Below are 20,352 nucleotides of genomic sequence, written 5' to 3' on the forward strand. Positions count from 1 at the left end.
AAGTTCTAATAGACAGCTCAAACAGATGAGCAGCGTGGAATGGATGACTGAGGTAAGAAGATTTTGGATTACTCACTGCAAACTTTTTGGCTGGAATGAGAGAGATGGCAAGGGAGGTGATTCCCTCAATCTGATCCTTCACCAAGGCAGACATGGCCATGTCTGGAATCCCAGCTAGAGGGATTAGAAAGATTATAAAAGGTAACCAAGAGAAAGAAACAAGTGCAACACATACAAAAATTAGTAAATAGCAGCAAATAATTTCAAGTATTGTGTCATATCAGAAGTAAAATTAAGTAACATCATATCCAATGGTTTAATGTCCAGTTTTAGAAATATAAACATCATATTTTTTAAGAGCCTTTTTGTAAAATGACATGCATTACTGTACATTTACTATGCTACAAGAAAAGGATTTTTACCGGCAAATGCTCCAATCTCAATGAAGATCTCCGGGCCCCAGGAGCTGATGGGTCCGAATGCCAGCCTCTGGCTGAGTAGAGCGACCATAGCCTGCAGCTGGTCCTCGGAGCAGGACAGATGGAGATGGCCAAGCCACAGCACTGCCTTACTGCCAGAACAAACAAAAATATTTGTCAGACAGAGCCTTTATTCCACTGTGCTTCATGGCAATATCCCAACATAATAAGAACTAAAGTTTTTTTCTTCTTTTTTTTCTCTTTCACAGATCAGGAGCATTAAAGGGGAACTGGAGAATAAAGACCATTTGTGGAACACAGATAACAAAAGTGCAAGCCCTATAAATCATCACAAGTGAATATTACTAGTGGTTGCAGAGGGAACACTTCTTCAGTTATTTGACCTCTTGTATTGGCAATTATCTTGAACATCTATCCCCCAAAAGACCGGACAATCTCACCTAAACTCTACAGCATTGAGATTGCGAATGACAGGAGTTTCAATCCCACAAATGATGTATCCCAGGGCAACGAAGGAGCTGGAATCCAGTTGGCTGGGGTTTTTATTGGTGGAGGTCAACATGGCAGAGAACAGCAACCCCAGCTGTGATACAGGCCAGCCGTTATAGGGCATATCAAAAAGATAAGTACAGTAAGTGCACAAATAACTTTTCATTTTATTTTTTTACTTTATTAATTGTAAGCTTCTAGAATAGTTTATCACAGCAAGTTATCACGTTGTTATGACCATCAATTACATGTCTGGCATTCTATTTATTAACTAGTTATAACTGCTCCTTACCTGCTTTCTCGTCCAGTTGTTAATAGCTCCCAGAACTGAAAGGTTGCGACTGTCAGATAGATTGAGGGAGACCAGCTCATCTGCTGAAAGCTGTGTGGTGATGTGACCCAGCTGAGCAGGTATAACCGCAGCACCATACACCTGGATTCAGATCACACATCAAGGTAATCTTGTTACCACATGCTTTTAATCATTCTAGTGAGCTGGAGGGTAGAGATGCAAATTGTTGGTCAGTCGTTATGTATGTTTGAAAATTAACCATTTGCGTTAGTCATGTGTATAAAAGTATTACTTGATGTGGATAAATAAGAAATAATAAAATGAATTAGGGTTAAATAAATTTAAATGTAACTATTTTTTTTTTAATATTAAGATAAACCAGAACATCATATATGAGAATAGATGAGAATTTTAAACAAATGTTTCTCATTGTATCTAAAAATGTATAGTTTATAAGTAAACTGGGTTTTAGTGGAAACAAAAAATCAACTGATTTTTGTAGAAAATGCTGGATTTGGATCAGTTATAATCATAACTACCCACATTCCACCTCAAAGTTTAAAAACTCCATGCGATCCATAGTCTTTCTTAAATTCTTAAAAGTTTATGGCCATAACCTTTCATGTTAAGAGCATCTACCATCAGAAGAGATGCTATTAACTAGATGCTATTAACTCTAGTACCATCTTCCTTTGACAGAACACAAATCCACTGTCTTCCAGGAAAGCATTGAACTGCCTTGTTGCTAACAAAGTCTAAGCTCTCTAAACAGCTATGATTATCCTGAGGTAATACAGAGAGTGTTTACAGGAAAAAGAGGTTTAAACATTGAGGCCTCTGCAGGCTTCTGCAAAGGATCCTGGGTAGGCATCAGCAGACCTCAATGTAAGATATATTACCTCTCCACCAGGCTCAGGACAGTATAGGAAAACAATCTTCTTTAGGATCAGGTCAAGAGAAGTCTTTTCTTGGACAGTAGTTCTTGGTGTGGTGTAGGTATTGAATATCAGTTTGCATATGTTGCATAATGTATGGTTGGTATATAATGGTGGGGATTGAGAGAGAATGCAAACACTAATATGTAAAAGAAGGTGGGGTGAATGCATAATCATTTCTGAAAAATGTATAAAAACGTGGGTTCTTTGTGTGATTGTTAGACATTCTCCGGAGGGTGCCTCAATAATGCTTGTTAACGTTTACTTGCAATATTAGGACAGGACCAGCTATTCTCTTCAACTAATTCTGAAGTCTGCATCTTTATTTTCTGTTTGAATGTTTAACTTTAAAACTAACTGATTTGGGATTTAGGAGCAACAATCCCTTCTATGGACTGATAAAATATGTGACCAAGAAACAGATCACTTAAGAAAACATTCTTTCAAAAGACCAACTGAGTAAGCAATTAGATTTGAATTCAAATTCAATTCAGTTAGGTTATCAAATTCAAATTCAAACAAATAGTTGTTTCTACTTCTTTGGTCCGGCGTAGCAGCAGTGACAGCTGGGGGGGGCTGAAGAACAGATCCTGGCCAATAAGCTCCAGGCAGCTACGGAAGGCTGCCGAGGACATGCTCATCAAGCTGGTTACAGGCCAGGCAGCAGGCTGGGTCTGATGCAAGCTTTCACAAGTCGGAACTGGGCTGGCAGCTGAGAAAAACAGAGCAGGGAGATTTCATTTCCAGATGATATGTGGGATAGTCACGTGAAAAATGACTGAGTTTAGTGGTTACTGTAGTAATAATTATTTGACAACAGTGAATAGGGATAGAGTCATTTAAATGTTTTTCACCCCCTTGTATGTATTTTTCTCCCCCTGTGTATGCAGACACCATACAAATTAATTGCTTGCCAGTTCATTTTTGTTACTAAAATGTAGTAATATTTGCACCAATGAATTTTTAAGGGTGCTTCTAAAAGAACACAAAAAGTGAGAATATGTGTAATTTTATTCTTGTATTTCAATTACATGCATGTATATAAGCTCTGGTACGCAGATGATGGGAAATTTAGTGTACTCACCGCGCCCTGGTTTGAGGAAGCCTAAGAAGTACTGTAGCACAAATTGCTGTGTGGTGAAGTGCACGGAGCGTTCCTGTTCACAGAGAGAGCCTATGGCTCCACTCTCCCACTTCTTCTGGTTGACAAACAACTTCTCAATACGCTCCTGGCTCATCAGATCCTGACACACACACACACACACACACACACACACACACACACACACACACACACACACACACACACACACACACACACACACACACACACACACACACACACACACACACACACACACACACACACACACACTACTGTTTGGAGTAGTTTTATTCCCCATGCATCCCTCTTGCTCCTGATCTCAGGAATTACATTGCATGAGGCAACTATGGAGGCCACTGAATAAATCATGACCACTTTCCAAATAATTGTGAGCACTTCCAGATTAATCGTATCCGCCGTCTGATTATGGGAATGAATGGGAACAGTTTAGGGATACTCCAATGAGGCTTCCTAGGTACGACAGAAGCACTGATTTTCATGTTAATAGTATCCTACCGTACGATACCACTGTATACATGTATTTATAGTTACCAAAGAAACTGAACATTTAACATAGGTCATTAATGCAAGCAAAGTATTTCTGGTGCTCTAGTAAATAAAGGAGGATGTTGTCATGGGTTTGATTTCCAGGTAGTGCATGTAACTGTCACCATGATAAATACATAAGTCACTCTGGATAAGAGCATCTGCCAAATGCCATAAATGTACATATATATGATGCTATGTCAGAATTTTGTCTTGCAAATTTTCCTGATGCAAAATCATTTTCTGACATCTAGTTGCAGTAATGACAAGAGTAATATGATACATACCAGTGGAATCAGTTTGATAGTCTCTGTTGGGAGGAAGAAGAGGAACCTATCCACTTGATTCAGTGTTACTGCAGTCCAGTTTTTGACTGGGCTTTGTTAAAAACAAAAAATAGCAAAAAAACAAACAAACAATAATAGATGATGTAACTGTCAGGGGTTGCCATGTAGCATGTTCTCCTGGACATTGTCTGGATGCAAATGAATTTCAATAGAAGGTCATTTTGTCACTGGATATAAAGTCAGGGGTCAGCTTGGTCAAGGGCAACCTCACAGTGTGTTAGGTCCATGAATGTCTATTAACATGGGAGAACATCAGAGTGAAGAGCCAAATTGGAATGGAATACATTAGTAAAACAATTAAGATGCAATCTGTGACAGAGCAAGAAGCTTTGGGAGTGGAGCCAACATCCTGAAGCAGTGGTAGCTCAGTGGTTAAGGTACTTGACTAGTAATTGGAAGATCGCCACTTCAAGCTCAATCACCACGTTGTCACTGTTGGGCCACTGAGCAGCATCCTTAACCCTTAAGTTATGTTCACTCAGAATTGTAGCTTGGATAAATGTAAATGTCATATTGCTGTTCAACAAAATGAGCATCTGAAGTTGTTTTGCCCATTATGTTTTAAAGATGAGATTGAATGTTTGTATTAGATATAGTTTGGTGAAATAAGGGTGTAACTTTGTTACCCAAAGGTGCTGGTTTCCTGCAGTATCGAGGCGACTTGGATCCTTTTGCTGCTGTTGTAGCAGAGGCCTCGCAGGGACTCAATGCTGTAAACGAAGAAGCTCCTGTCAAGTTGCGCGAAGACTTCATCACCCACAAATGTCGCCATAACACCCAGCGAACGGAACTCTTTCTCAGTGTACTCGCCGGTTTGCATGCCCTGGAAAGAAACACAACGTTGTTCAGGATATGCAGTGGGTAGCGTGGTGGCCTGGTAGTTAGCATGTTTGCCTGTCAGTGCTAGCGTTTCAGGTTTGTGTCCCTCCATGTGTCTCTGCACTCTACGGTTTCCTCCCACAGTCCCAAAACATGGGGGTTAGGTCAAATGAGCTACCCTAATAAAATTGTCCTGGTGTATGTGAATGATTGTGTGTCTGTAGGACCAGTGGTGGATGTTCTGGGTGTTGTCCTCTCTCCCCTTCCCTGTGCCTAATGCAGTCCCCCAAAAGGTTGTGGTTCAGGTTGCAATACACTGTACATGCTTTGCTGCCACTTCTCTCAAGCATGTGACTGTGCATTGATTGTAAAGTGTCCTTGGGATCATTGAGACCCAAATTTCTTCAAACTACTGAAACAAAGCTAAAATAGATAGCATCCTTTGGTCTGTACACATGTTTTCTTTGGGGAACTGAATGTTATGTAAATTCTGACTGTCCCCGAAAGGAAATTCTAAATACAAGAAAATTGGTTCATGTATTAAATAAAAATAAAAATAAAAATATAATGTTGTAGAAATTAAATTTCAGTTCCATCTCAGAGGAAAATGGTAATCTTTCAGGTGCTTTCAATTTAAATTAGTTTTTGTTGTGTGTGCAATGCTGTCTAAACATACTAATATTTTTTGTGCCAACTATATAAAGAATACCAAATAAGAATATTCATACTGGCATCATCTGAAACTTCACAAACAACATGAATTGTCCCCAAAAAGAGCCAGGGCATTTTCTTTTTTTTATTTTATAATTGCTATAGGTGACAAAAGTTGAAGTAAGAATTTTAGTCTTTCTGTATTGGAACTGAACTGGTAGAAATTCATGTTAATAGTAAAAAGGGGACTGACCAGTGACTGCACAATGTTGTCTACCAGAATGGTCTGCTTGATCCGGGGCATTAGGAGGAAGTACTGTGGATCCTGTACAACCATTTTCCTTAGCGAATCTATCATCACTGGAGGGAACCTCTTAATAATGCTCATTCTGCAAAGCAGTGACATTTCATATACCACACACACACATGAACATTAATGATTATTAACAAACACATAGTGATAACTCAATTAAAAGACTCACGGGAATGAGAGAGCAATCTGGGAGCCCATATCTTTAAGCAGCTCAGCAAAGAAGTCAGACTTGTATAGTTTGTCAGTTACGCAGTTCAGCTAAATAACACAGAAGAAGAGATTTTCCTTAAAGGGCTGAAAATAGAAAATCACTGCAGCCTAAAGCAAAGTGTCCACCATATACTGGCAAATATCAGAACAGGGTCAACTACATTTCATGTTTTAGGAAAACTAGAATAAGGTATGTTTATCCAACTTGTTTTGCTCCTTATTGTTTAGAAATACATTGGAAGCAATCATAAAATCACAGGACTGAGAAGACTGATGACAGGAGTTGGTTATTTAGCATCATTACCAATGATGGGTGCAGTGGTTGTGACTGCTCCCTCAGAACCCTAAGAATGTTACGCAGGGATGATACTGAGGGGTAACCCTGGATCATCATCTTCAGAGCATTACAGCTCATGCCCTGGGCAACTGTCCCTAAATGCCTGCCAAACACCATAAACACACAAGCAGTGATACATATATCATGGCCCGAAAGAGAACCAAGAACATTGTTGTCATATAATCAATTATATCACAAGACAGTCTGCATAGATGCATAAAACCAGAAGAGATGGAAGTAACATGGAATAAAATATCATTACTCACATGAAAAGCTGACTCGAAAAGTTTTGTATGGGAGTCATAACCTCGTTGAATAGGGTTTTGGCCTAGAGGAGATAAAGTTGTAATCAGAAGGTTGCCCCATCACTGCCGAGTTACTGCTATTGGGCCCCTGAGCAAAGCTTTTAACCCTCAAGTTGTACAAATCATAATTGTAAGTTGCTTTGGATAAAAGTGTCAGGTAAATGTAACTCTACAGTATGTTTGAGTGAGGTTATGCTGAAATTTCAGCAACTGAATGTCAATATGGTTTAAAAATATATTTTAGTACAATAAAAAAAAAAAAATTCATTTTACAAAATGTCAGTTGTGCCGTGTTTATTATCTTGGTTTTGTGTAATATAAACTATATGCACAAACATTTTCTGATTCTGTTAGAACATAATACATTTTGTTTTCTTGACTAAAACAAGCATATTATTGCTTGAATTACTGAAGAATGTAGCAAAGAAAGCTTGGAGAGGAAACATTAATATATTCAGAGTCTCCTACACTTTAAAAAAGTGATGGGGACATGCTCCTAGCATTCACAGAGTATATTACATACAGAGTATGTTGTGCACAACAGTATATACTGAGTAGAAGTCAATTAAACCTTCAATTATTGAACTACTGATATATTGGCCTCAAGCCTCAGAAGGCTCTTATTTTAGAGCTAAGCATGGCATTGCAGGTCCTGTTTTGGCTGTACCAACAACTACCCTTTTACATATAGCCAGTCGTAGCTCAATGGTTACGGTATATAACTTGTAACCGGACGGTTATCAGTTCAAGCCCCACTGCTGCCGAGTTACCTCTGTTGGGCCCCTGATTAAGGCCCTTAACCCTCAGTTGCTCAAATGTTATACTCAGCCATGATTAGAAGTGTCAGGTAAATGTAGCCATTCTTGTCCAGAATGCTGCTTTTGTAAATTGGAAAGGAAATCACATTTAGGTATTGGCTTCAGTGTCCCAGAACACAGATCTGAGTGATAAAACAGTGGGATACCAGTTAATACAAATTATTCCTGTTTGTCTGCTCTGGTTGGCCACAAAGAGCTCTGTTTGCTTCATCAGTGGTTACACAGCAAAGGAGACTCCACTTGTACATTAATAATTCAACTGTTCATTAGCTGGGTATAATATCTTTTTGGCTTGGTGGCTGGGACATGATAAAAAATGTATTGGGAACACATTATTCACAGCCAAGCCTGCATGCATACACATGCACGCACTTATGTGATCTACAAAGTAAATACTAGTAATAAGAACATTACAGCGTAAGTAAGATAAGAAAAACAATACAGTATTGCTGCCAACATCTAGATATCTATATAAGATAACACAATAAAAATATTTTTTTAAGTGTATAATAAGATATCTAGTTTCTGACCACAGCACCACCAAAGCATTACTTTTGGCTATCCGTTGACTCAGTGAAGCAGACAGATGTTATCCACAGAGACTTATGTCCGTGGGAACAATTTTGTTAATGCTACTCTGCCTGATGTAACACGCAACACCATGTTAATGTCATTGTTGTGACAGCATCTAGTAGCAGGATGTAAGATGCTGGCAGGGAAAGCATAATGAAAATGTTGCACCACACTCTCAAATGCTCAGGGATCTGGTAGAAGGCCTGAGATTGGGAAAAACCTTTTTTCAACCACAGAAGCTTGAAAGATTTCACTATGTATCCATGATTGTTTTTGAGCAAATAACAATTGTAGGAATTGTAGAGGTGTGTGTGTGTGTGTGTTGCCAATACCTGCTGTGTGTTCCAGGTGTGTATATATGGAGCGTTGCTGTTGGTTATCAGCAGATGAGCTTGGGGTATCACGCATAGCAGGGGCGTGCTCAAGAGCAGAGGCTCCAACTCATCCAGCCACGTGATCACTTCTGGAGCAGACTGAACAAACACACCAATACATTCAGCATACCAACGCATGCACCGTCAAACCCAGCACATCTGTTGCTTGAGGTGCACAGAGCTCAAAAATCCCATGGTACTTTTAATCCTAGTGTGGATCATAATTATATGCTACGTTGTCATGTAAACGGTTTGAGAGAACACACAGTGAGTAAAGAACAAAAATGAATCTGCCCTGTTTATTAATTTACTATCTAAATGTGGCTAGATTCAAATCTTGCATGTTATTCAAGCTAAAACCTCTCTGGTTTGTCATCAGTATAACCAAGACTATTATATCAACACCGATCCACCTAAAGTAATGTATCTTAAAATATTTTAGGTAACACTGAATATACTCTCTTCAAGTCTCAATGTTTAAAACAAAATAGTAATTGATAAATAAATAAATAAATTGATAATAAATAAATTGCCAGTGTCAAATTAAGCATAGTTAAAACCAAAGGGTCTTTGTGAGGTTGTCCACATGGATGAGTGTATCTCTGCCACGGTTCCACTGCCCCTGCCTGGTCCACTCTTGCTCTGGCTCTGACTAGGCTTCTCAGAATTATCACCATCTCTCACTGTGACTGGTGTGCTGCTTCACCTCTAAATGTGTAGTCCAACTTGATGTAGTTTCCAGGTTCATGTTCCTAACCTCCATATGTTCTCATGTTTCCTAATTTTAGTTATTTCTGGTTCTAATCTAACCTGACCTTTGACTCCTGTTTCTGGTTTTGACTCTGATTATCAGCTAACTAATGGCTATCACATTTACATTTGACCTCTTCGGGCTCTCGTTTGTTACAGCTTTGTGCTTGAGCACAGTCATGTCTGTCAGGTGGCAGGTGTACTGGCCGCAGTCAGGTGTGCAGGTGCCACGCTGGCATGAAGCCGCTCTGCTCCACCTGGCAGGGTGTAGTAGCAGGGTTGGGGCATGGGTGTTGGCACACACACCTGAACCTGACAGTTGCTGTTCCTCGTCAGCATATGTCCATCGCCTAGGCAACACACTGGCTCTGTAAATGTGTTTAATACCCATCACCTAGGCAACACACCGCCTCTGTAAGACTGTTTAACAATGGTATTTAATGCCATTGTCCATACTCAAGGCCTCCATCAACCCCCACCATCTCTGTAGACTGATAAATTACCATAGTCCAGTAAACAAGTCAATATATATTTAAAAGGAAGGTTTGGTCATTTTTCCAAGTAGGACAAACATTTATTTTGCTCTGAGAGTTTAGGGATATTCCGTGTGATGTGTTACATAATCAAGATTTATAAAATAATTGTGGATAAGGCTATGCATTGTCAGCAGTGAACAGACAAAGCTTCTTAAATTCACACCAATCACAACAAAAATGGGGAAGAATGTGTGGATTAAATTCTGAAATATTCTGTCCATGTGTGCACATGTGATGGAGGGGGGGGGGGGGGGGTAACATTTCCTCACCCAGAGTTTTGTAGCAATGGCGCTGGTCTGTGGAGGTGCCAGCTCAGGTTTGTACTGGCTGAAGTTGGCCAGAGCAGTCAGCAGGGAATTAGGACTCAAAGCCCCCAGAGTCTCCACTCTCACCCCACTGGCCAGGGAGCCCAGCTGAGACAGAGCTCCAGGAACAGAGAACTGCCACAAAACACACATGAGACACACGTAGACTACGAAGAAATCCTACCAACCTTCTTCAGAAACAACCTTAGAACTAGCGGGAGTTCACATGCAGAACTATTGGCCTTGCAATATTGCTCTCATTTTCCAAATAATGATTCATTTTATTTCTACATTGACACTAATTAATGCGGAAACAGATGAGCAGAAGAAAAAACTGATATGATATTATTCTAACCCCTAAATAGTTTAAAAGCTAATTTATGTAGCTACAATGGTCTATTAAACGAGGATGAACACAGAAAAACATCTTCCTCCTGGCTCCTCCTGGAAAAATGCCTGAAGCACTACTTCATAACTGAAGAAGGGGACACAACCGACCTATGTGTTTGAATGCATGGGTGTGTACACTTGGGTAAGGGCCAGCAGAGAGAGGACCAGTCCATTACAAACGCCTTCCCCTGCCCCAATCGCAAAAACAACTTACATTTATGTTTGATGACACCTTGTCTATGATCACTGCAGCCTGCAAAAAAGTGATGAAAAACATGGTAGAGGTTTAGTAACCTCATTAAAAAATTATGTTTTAATCATTCAGTAATTTCCAAAAGACTGCACCTGTCATTTATAGGTGACTCACATAATACACCACTCTTTCTTTCTGAGGTATTCAGTAAATAACTGATGGACACATATGGGGATCAAGGCTTCTCTTGTGTTCACACTCTGCTAACCTTATGTCAGTGGAGAGGCACATGTTTAGCTGTCTAGCAAGATCCAGCATGGTCATATAAGTCTAATCAAAGGATTCTAGAGGGGCCCCCCTCCCGTCCCCTGCAGTGTGCCTGTATCAGTTCCCTCAGAGGTCACTTAAAGCAGCTTTCCACCTGTTCACATGCCCTCTAGACCTCTGCTTCACAGCTGCAAAATGACTTTTCACCTCTGAAGGTGTTTGTGTGTGTGTGTGTGTGTGTGTGTGTGTGTGTGTGTTGGGGTGGGGGGGGGGGACAAGACATCGCATCAGTGTGTCAGACATTTGGCAGGTCTGCTGCATACCTGTGTGTGTGAGAAGGAAACAGAGGCCAACACATTAAGGTTAGGCAGGAGCTGGGATTGGCTGAGCTGCTGCAGAAATCCCACCCCCAGCAGAGGCAGGAAGCAAGAGAGCTGAGAGACCCTCTGAGGACTGAGGGCAGCAGGTGACTGCAGATCAGTAGAGTTCAAAAACAGACTGGAGACCTGTTGAGGGAAACAACACAGCAAAGTTACATATAGCTTATGCTCAAGAGAAGAACATATATACACTCACCAGTGTGCTACTGACGCTGAGGCCCTGTGTTATGCACATCCTGATATTCTCCTTAATCACTGGGAGGACATCAGTGCCCACATACACTAGCAGGCTGTTCAGGTTAGCCTGGCATGTCAGAGTGGCTAACCTAAGACAGACCAAAAAAGTACAGCATGAATTAATGGAACAATTAAATCAAAATTCTAACAAAAGAAAAAATAGCTACGAACATTGTAAAATTCTAGGAGGATGCTATTTTTTTTAACTCATTATTCATTAGCATTCATATCTATGGCCAAAACTGTCCCTTAAATATTAGAGAATTTCTGAAGAATAATATATAATTTATTTGATATATTAAAATCTCACTGCTGTATTATTGTAATGTGCAAACCTCCTGAATTGGTCTGCTGTAAGGTTCCTGTATTTGCCAATGATACTTTGTGCTACAAATTCTTCCTTTAGGGGTTCTAAATCATTCCTCAGTAGTACATCCAGGCCATCCAAAAGCTTTTAAAGAAACAGGACACACAGACAGGGGCAGAGAGGCATTCAAAGTCTGCTGAATAACCACACTGAAGTACATTTACATTTACATTTATGGCATTTAGCAGACACTCTTATCCAGGACGACTTACAAAAGTGCTTTGTAATTTACTCATAGAATATCCTGGTACAATACAGTAGGTTAGAGTCCAACATACCAATGAACTAGAATACTGTAGAATACAGGGATCAATGCTGATACCTAGAAGTACACAATGCACAAGGTCTATCCTAAACAATGATAAGTGCAATAAGCAATAAGTGCTAGAGTTTGTTAAACAGCATAAACAATGCCCTACAATAAGTACTAATTTAGTCAGTCAATATGGGAGCAGTGTCAGTTGTCCTTTAAATATTCTACAAATAGATGGGTCTTCAGTCTGCTTTTGAAGACTGCAAGGTCTTCTAGGAAGTACCACACTGCCCAGCAGAATAATATATCTGCAATATCGCCATATCTTATGTGAGTTTCAACTGTGTCACAGAATGTGATTGCCATCATCATCATCATCATCATCATCATCATCATCATCATCTTTCTGATTGTGTTTGCTCAGAGAATTTATATATTGCAAATTACAAGTGCATGATCAATGCATGGAATTATTAAACACAGATGCTCTGTGCATCATAAAAGGAAACTTCTGACCAGACAAAACCCACAATGTTATGGGCCTCTGCATCCCCAGCCTCCCCTGCCCGGCTCCCAGCCCCCAAGAAGAGCTGACAGAAACCCAGCAGGAGCCAAGGCAGATCAGCTGTCGCAGTATGGTTCGTCGGCTGTTACCTGAGCAGGTGAGAGGTGCTGGAAGCTGGGGAATGGTAGATACGCGATCACGTTACCATGGTTTCGGATGAATGACAGGCCACCTGCCGTAATATTGGCTGCACTGAGCGCTTGACTGAACCAGCAGCCAAAAGCCTCCCGCTGATCAAAGGACAGGTTGTTGATGTTGCTGTTGATAGTGATCAGACTGAGGGACAGGCAGGAAAGGCTCATAAAAATTCTTTTTTTAAAAAACATCTAAAAGTAGACAACATTATGATGATATCCTCAGAACATTCTTAGTGATAACATCCAAATGAGTTTGAAATGTATGTGAGCAAGCACTGCAATTTATTGTCTTCGTTAGAAACTGTTAAACATACTACAGTGCACAGAAATGTATTTAATATGTTCCAAAAAATATGATAACATATTTTGCACCATGCTTGTTCATGGCATTTTACACACATAGAACATTATAACACTTCACTGGTCAGTTCATGTGGATTAAGACTACTGCCAGGCCAAATTACACTACTCATTTGGCCTGTTGACCCCTTGAGGGTCACTTACACATTAACATCGTTCTGTGGTAGCGGAAGGTAGCGGATGTCCTCTGGTGCTGCCAGCCTCAGAAGAGAACCCATGTAAAGGAACAGGGTCTGATCCAGCCTCAGGTCAACTTGGATCAGTACACCCACAATGGTACGCAAGTATTCGTCAGACAGCTATGACAGAAAAATGTCAGATGCCCACATATCCCCTAAAGATCTTGTATCTTAAATGTGAAAAAACTGCAGTTGAAGCATGGGGAGTTTGCCAAAGCATATATAAAAATATATATGCAACAGCCAAATGGTGTGATAGGTAATGCTATGACAGTGGAATTAGAAAAGGCAAAAAAGATTATTGCGGCAATTTCGTGTTTGGACGTACAGATTGTATCTGTGTGCATTATATCACTGTGAACTCTTTCAGGTTTTTTTTTTTTAATTATTGTTGTTTTTGTAGTTTTTGTTATTGTTGTTTTTGTAGTTTGGAGGGGAAATTTAAAAACCTGTTCATTTGTGTATGCGTATTTGAAAACATTTTAAGGTTTTTAGATACTATGACAGTGCAAAATACAAATGTTTCACTCTCTTGTCCTTAGACGTTACTGTAGCCAGTTCACCTGCAGGCTGTCTTGGTTCCGGATAAGGTATTGTAAAATCAGTCTCATGGTGTTAACATCCACTGAACCCAGTACTGCTCTCAGACGACCTAAGGGGATATGGAAGTACTCCTGCAAGAGAGTAATGGAAATGACCACTATATCTACTACTATATCTTCTAGTAGGTAACATTCTTATGTATTCTTATACAAGTAAAGTTATAAAATATGATCACACCTAAAACCAAACAGAACATAACATATTTTAATGTAGGCTTTCTAATCAGATTGCAGCTTTATCCCAGTTCTGACCTGGATCAGAATAGAGTCATTATTGTTTATGTCTCTTCCTGTTTCCATCAAGCTCATCAGTACTGTCTGAAACAGAAAAACGCACAGAGAAATTCAAGGCCTGGTAATTGTACATACACATAGAGCAGTCATGGATAAATCATTAAATCACAGTGCCAACATCAATGTCTAAACAACTGCAACAACCACAATAAACACAAGATATTAGGTTTAAAGTATTAGTGTAAACAGTAAATCAAATGTTAGGTTGTTAATATTACATGTAGATGAGGAGAGATGTAAAAGGTCTAATATCAGTGACAGGTTGGGTATAGTATCCCAGCTAATGCCCAGCTACACAGATACACCCTAGGTCAATTACATGACATCTGTGGCACAGTTAATGTATCCACATTAATTAAACTTAACTTAGCAAACTAAAATGCTAAATCACAGGAGTGTCTGAAATTGATGACAATTACATTATATGCCACTATATGTCAAGTATTAATGAACTATCAAATAAAACTGCATAATATAAAAATCACAGTGGTTAGTTTGAGATATTTGTGTTTTCATGTTTAGACAAACTGAAGGGCAATTCCACCAAAATCCTGTAGCTTTAAAAGCTACCATGAATATGGGTTCCATCAATATAATTAAATTCATATGAGCTAATGTGAACATGTTGGCATTTTGCTGATATAATCCACCCCAACACTACCAAATACCCCAAATGTAGTCAAATATAGTGCTCCAATATCTTGTGAATACCCAAAATATAGTGATTTTATACCATCTGTACACGTAGGCATGGCCGAAGGAAGCTACAGGTTGGTATAATCATGCATTAATGCATGACACATAGCTAGCTATCTTGTTTGGCTAGAGGTAGTGAAAATATCTTGTTTAAGTACATTCCTAATTCTTTTCTTGCAAGAACAGACCTAAACATCAGCTAAACAACAGCTTCCACTACTATATTTTGGTGCTTGGTTCTTGCTTTTTCAGATCATAATCAGTCTGAAGCTGAATGTTTTCTTTTAGACATATTCCCAGATATCAGCATTATATAAAGAGGATTAGAAGAGTTCTACGATAATCCCCACTTGTGGAAAAAGCCATTAGATCTGATAGTGCTTCCTGGTGGAATTCCCCTTTTAGTATTAAAAATATCATTTTAATTGGGAAACCAACCCCAAAGCACTGCAATAGCACTTGCTTGTTGTCGAAGTTTGCTTCCCTTGCCAGGAAAGCAACCACAGAATCCAGCACACTTTGTCGAATGTTATCGGTCACCCTCAGTGTTGTCATGCCATTCTCTTCCAGGATTAGTAGCAGAACCACCCAAACATTGAAGGACTTTCTGACCATCGCAGAGGCCTGTGGGGTCGTCATCTTCCCAAGACCAGGCAGGAGAACCTCCACCCCACAGTGGAAGAACATCTGCAACTCCAGGAACTGACTGCTGCCCGGCTGACAAGCCCCACTCAGATCCACACTGCATGACCAGTTCAAGTTCTTGATTAGTTCTTTCACTAGGCAAGGCTTGACCTCACTGGTAGTGTTTGTATTATTGTTGCTGCCACTACTGGTGGTGTTGGACTGGGATGAGGTTGGGTAGGTGGCACACAGAGTACTCACCCAGAAGTTGGAAGGTGCCTGGATAATGTGAGAGAGAATGCTGGGTTTTTTGCAAATTAAAGAGATGAAGTTTGCCCTGTCATAGTCCCAGCAGAGGACAAGAACTGCTGCATCAGGGAAGATCCCAGTCCAGTTGGCATACTGGCATTGCTCAGAGGGTTTAAAGCCCATGAAATCGCCTTTGCCTACCCCTGTACCGCCAGTTAGGTTAGCACACTGTTCCAGCAACCAGCTGTTGTCCAAATTGGTCAAGAGGTTCTGTATAATAGTAGAATTTGCACACACCTTCTGTGTGAAGTTCACAGTGTCAAGATCAACACAAAGAGCCAGCACGGTCATGTCCACAATGATGGGCTGAACCCACTGTGAATACAGACAAACCTGAGTCACCAAGTCTGTTGTGTTGTTATCTGAACACACAGATCTCACCCACTGGTTCTTAGGGTCAAGGGTTAGTTGTCCAATTAATGAAGTGTTACAACACAAATTCAGATAGAAAGCTACCATGTCAAATTTCCAACACAGACCAACTATTGATGGACTCACAGGCATGACGGCCCATGATGAATATTTACACCAATCTGTGATGCTGGGAACTGCAGGAGGGATGACTGGGAGAGTGGTGGGGGTAGATGTAGTGCTGGAAACTGTTGATGAGATGGTTGAAAAAGCAATTCTGGAGACAGTACTGGTCAGCAGCACTGTGGAGGGATTTATGGGGAAAAGAGGAACACTGGGGACTATTGGTGAGACTGTTGCAGCACCTTTGGTTGAGAAAGTGGCACTGGTAGATAAAGACATGCTGGAGGTCAAAACGTATGAAGAAAGTGTGAAGTTAGAGGCTACTGCTGGAACTGTGAAGGGAGGTGAGGGAGTGAGAGTGCTGCTGAAGACTACTGGAGTTGCTGTTGGGAGAGTCGTGCTGGAGACTGTTGGCAAGTCTGTTAAAAATGATGTTTTAAACAAGGATTCAGAGGGAGAGTCATTGATGCTCATGGCCACTGGCAGGATTGACAGGGGTTTTGTGGGAGAAAGACTAACTCCAGAGGCTGTTGAAGAGAAAGTCAGGGGACTTGTGGGAGAGAGAGTGAAGCTGTAAAGCGTTGACGGGAGTGTTGAGAGAACTGCAGGAGAAACAGTATTAGAAAGAGAAGTACCCGAGGCCGCTTGGAGAACTGTGGTAGGAGTAATGGTGTAGTTATGAACAGAAGACAGCATGTTTAGGGAAGCTGTATTAGAAAAAGTGATACTGGAGACAGATGGTGAGTCTGTTTTGGGAGTTGTTGGGGAGACTATTGGTGGAGGTGTTGGAGGATTTTTGAGAGAGATAGTGCAGTAGTCCTCTACCCATGCATTTGCCTCACTAAGCAAAATTAAAGTTAGGAGTGTACTGTTGACACAAACCTCACTGACAAATTGAACTTCATCATTTTGTATACACAGGGATATTTGATCTGAGGTAATTGTCCTTAAATTGTGCCATTCTGAGTACAAACATGATTCAGAAATTAGGTTGTTGATATCAACTGGCTGGGGTGTAGGCACATTGCCACAGTTGGGCATTATCCAGCTGTTTTCTTGGTTTGATAATACAATCATAAAAAAGTCTAAATTCTGACACAGAAGTGTTTCCATTCTTACTTGATCATTATTCCAGCAAAGTACCACAATGGAGGGGTCGAGAGTTTGTGGTGTCCAGGTATCATAAATACAGTATTGCCTGATCATGTATCCTTCTGATGCATTAGCACAGTATTCCCACACCCAGGCATTGCTGGGGTTCTCAATGAGTGTTTGAATCACAGGAACATTATTACACACACCCTGGAGGAAAGCATTAGGCTCAGTGTCGCTACACATTGCAACCAGACTCGGGTCAATGATTTGTGTAGTAGTCCAGTTGTCATAGTTACAGAACAGTTGGCTGATGCTAAGGGTGGACCGTGCAACTCGCTGGTTTGATTCAGATGTCGGGGCTGAGCAGGGTTCCAGGAGTAGTGATAGGGCAAGCTGGATCATGTGACAAGCATTTTTCCACACCTGTATGAGTTCACTGTGGGAGAGGGTGCTCAGAGCCTTACAAACATGATGGAGAACATCAGGACCCTGCGATCTGCTGGCTAAAACCTCTCCGCATAGAGTGTCATTGAGCTGGGTAACATCCTGAGGCTCACAGATCAGCTGGGTTGTGGGGTTGTTCAGTGGGAACAGACTAGAACGTCCAAGCTGTACAATCTGTATATTCTGGCATTCTGTGTCCATGTAGCTGCACTGAGAAGCATCAGCAGTTAAAAACATGTTGAGGACTGAATCTCCGAAGGACCAGCTCATGTTGCGGGTCACGCCCCTATATAGAACAAAGGAATTTGACGTTGAATGCTTGAGGAAAAACGATCATCTAAAATAAATGAATGAATAAATGAATAATCTTAATCCACTCTCACTGTTCATAATTGGTTCATTAATTCTCAGAAATAAAGATGAGAGCCGGTTTTAATAAAAGCAGGTTATGCATGCTTTGTTCTGCTCTGAATTACACTTGGTGGAGATTCGGCAATTAGTCCTTTGAGGAGCGTCGCCTTGTAGAGACGTTTCTTGATTGGTTAATACAACTGGACCGTGTTGAAATTTTTAGTTGCTTATTGTTAATATAAGCGGGAGATCAAAGATTGTTTCCCCCTTAGAGCATCTATTTTATAAAACTAAGAAACATCAGCGTTAGTCTTTTTGCATAAATAAGCCCTATACAGGATTACAATTTACATAAAGTTTACTTACGGTCTAATACCTGATTAGGTTCAAGACAATTTTTACAATAAATGCAACATTTAATGGACCAAAATAAAATTTCAATTTTTCGAACTACCTAATATAAAAGATGGCTTTAAACAGGTCATACGGAGGGAGACGCTTTCATGCGTTCAAACTTACCAAAGAATCAGTTGCTTTAAGTCGCCTGTATACCGTAGAGAAGGAAAGAAGAATTGCTACCAGTTGTTACACTGTCAATAACTCGAATACATATAGCACATTTTTAGTTAATAGGAGATTGCGGCAGGAGTAAATATTAAAGTAAAACTAAATTAAATGACAAACCTTGTTTACATTGCTGATTTTGGTCCAGCGTAGGTATGTCAACACCTATCTGCAACCCGACCGTTAGTAATTCCACTAAGAACTGAAGAACGTTCACAACGAAATCAGAAAAGTGTGACACCAGTGGAGAAAAGGCCAAGTTGAAAATGTTATTCCACACAGGGAAAAATGTTTCGGAGAGGGCGAGAGGCAGGGTTGAGGATAATGCAGCCATCATGTCGTGAAACATAGTGGAGTTCGCCATTCCTTCGAAGTCGTTTGATGTTGATGGACACGTCTGGGATTTAACGGAGGACAGGAAAGAAAGAACCGATCTACTTAACCTTGACGATAATGTCGCTGTTAAATTTGTTTGCCATCCGCACTCCGTTTTGTCAGCCAACACACAAACAAACGTTTGAGGAAGACTCTGAAAGAAACCCTCCACAAACACTTCTTGGTACACGTAGTATAGGTTGTTAAAAACGTTTGAGAAATTAAGCTTAGGAGTGTCCGTCACATTGCGCTCCGAAGGCATCCTTTGGTTCTTCTTGCTTCGTGACTGATACTCAGTCCTGACACTCTTTTCTTCTTCATTATTACTGTCATCACTTCTTGCAGACTGAATGTTCTCAGTCAGTACTTCTACGTTTTGATCAAATCCATTGGCACCGGAGCTGGCTTCGTGTCGGCGCGTGATGAAAGTTGGTTCTGAGCGCACCGAGGGATTTCGGATTCCGGCATCACTGCGAGCTGTGAGGAGCAAGATTTTCACTTAGAATTACTTTTTAAAATAAAACAAGTGTAAAATTAATCAATAGAGTATAAAGGCTGCTCTTAAGTTCTTACCAAGAATAGTGCAGGCAGTAAAAATGAATAAATATGCTCTTTCTTGCATTTTCTCAAGGATAGAGTTCTAACAAAATGCTTAGCTTTATCGGGTGATTTAATTGCGTTTAAAAATATAACCAAACAAAAATTGTGACTCCTTCTCCATTAACATGTCCACAAAAATGCCATCAAAATTGAACATAGGCGTTCTATCGGATCTTGTGATCACCTTTTTTGGGCAGCAGACAGACTAAATAATTGGTGTTGGTACACACCGAAGCAGTAACGCCCTGTCAAACAGTCCAGTTTGCTGTACTCCTCCAACCTATCTTCTTCCAACTCAATCCCATTACAAATGCCTAATTAAAAACGTTAAGAGAAAATGGTCGCGAACGGATTTGAGCCCTGAAGTAGGGCTCACTGCTCTAAAAAATTAATTCGAAGGGATTGATTGTCATTGACTGTAATTCTCACCTTACTAGTGCATCCCAGAATC

The sequence above is a fragment of the Electrophorus electricus genome, chromosome 21, assembly GCF_013358815.1.
Source record: "Electrophorus electricus isolate fEleEle1 chromosome 21, fEleEle1.pri, whole genome shotgun sequence".
Lineage (NCBI taxonomy): Eukaryota > Metazoa > Chordata > Actinopteri > Gymnotiformes > Gymnotidae > Electrophorus > Electrophorus electricus.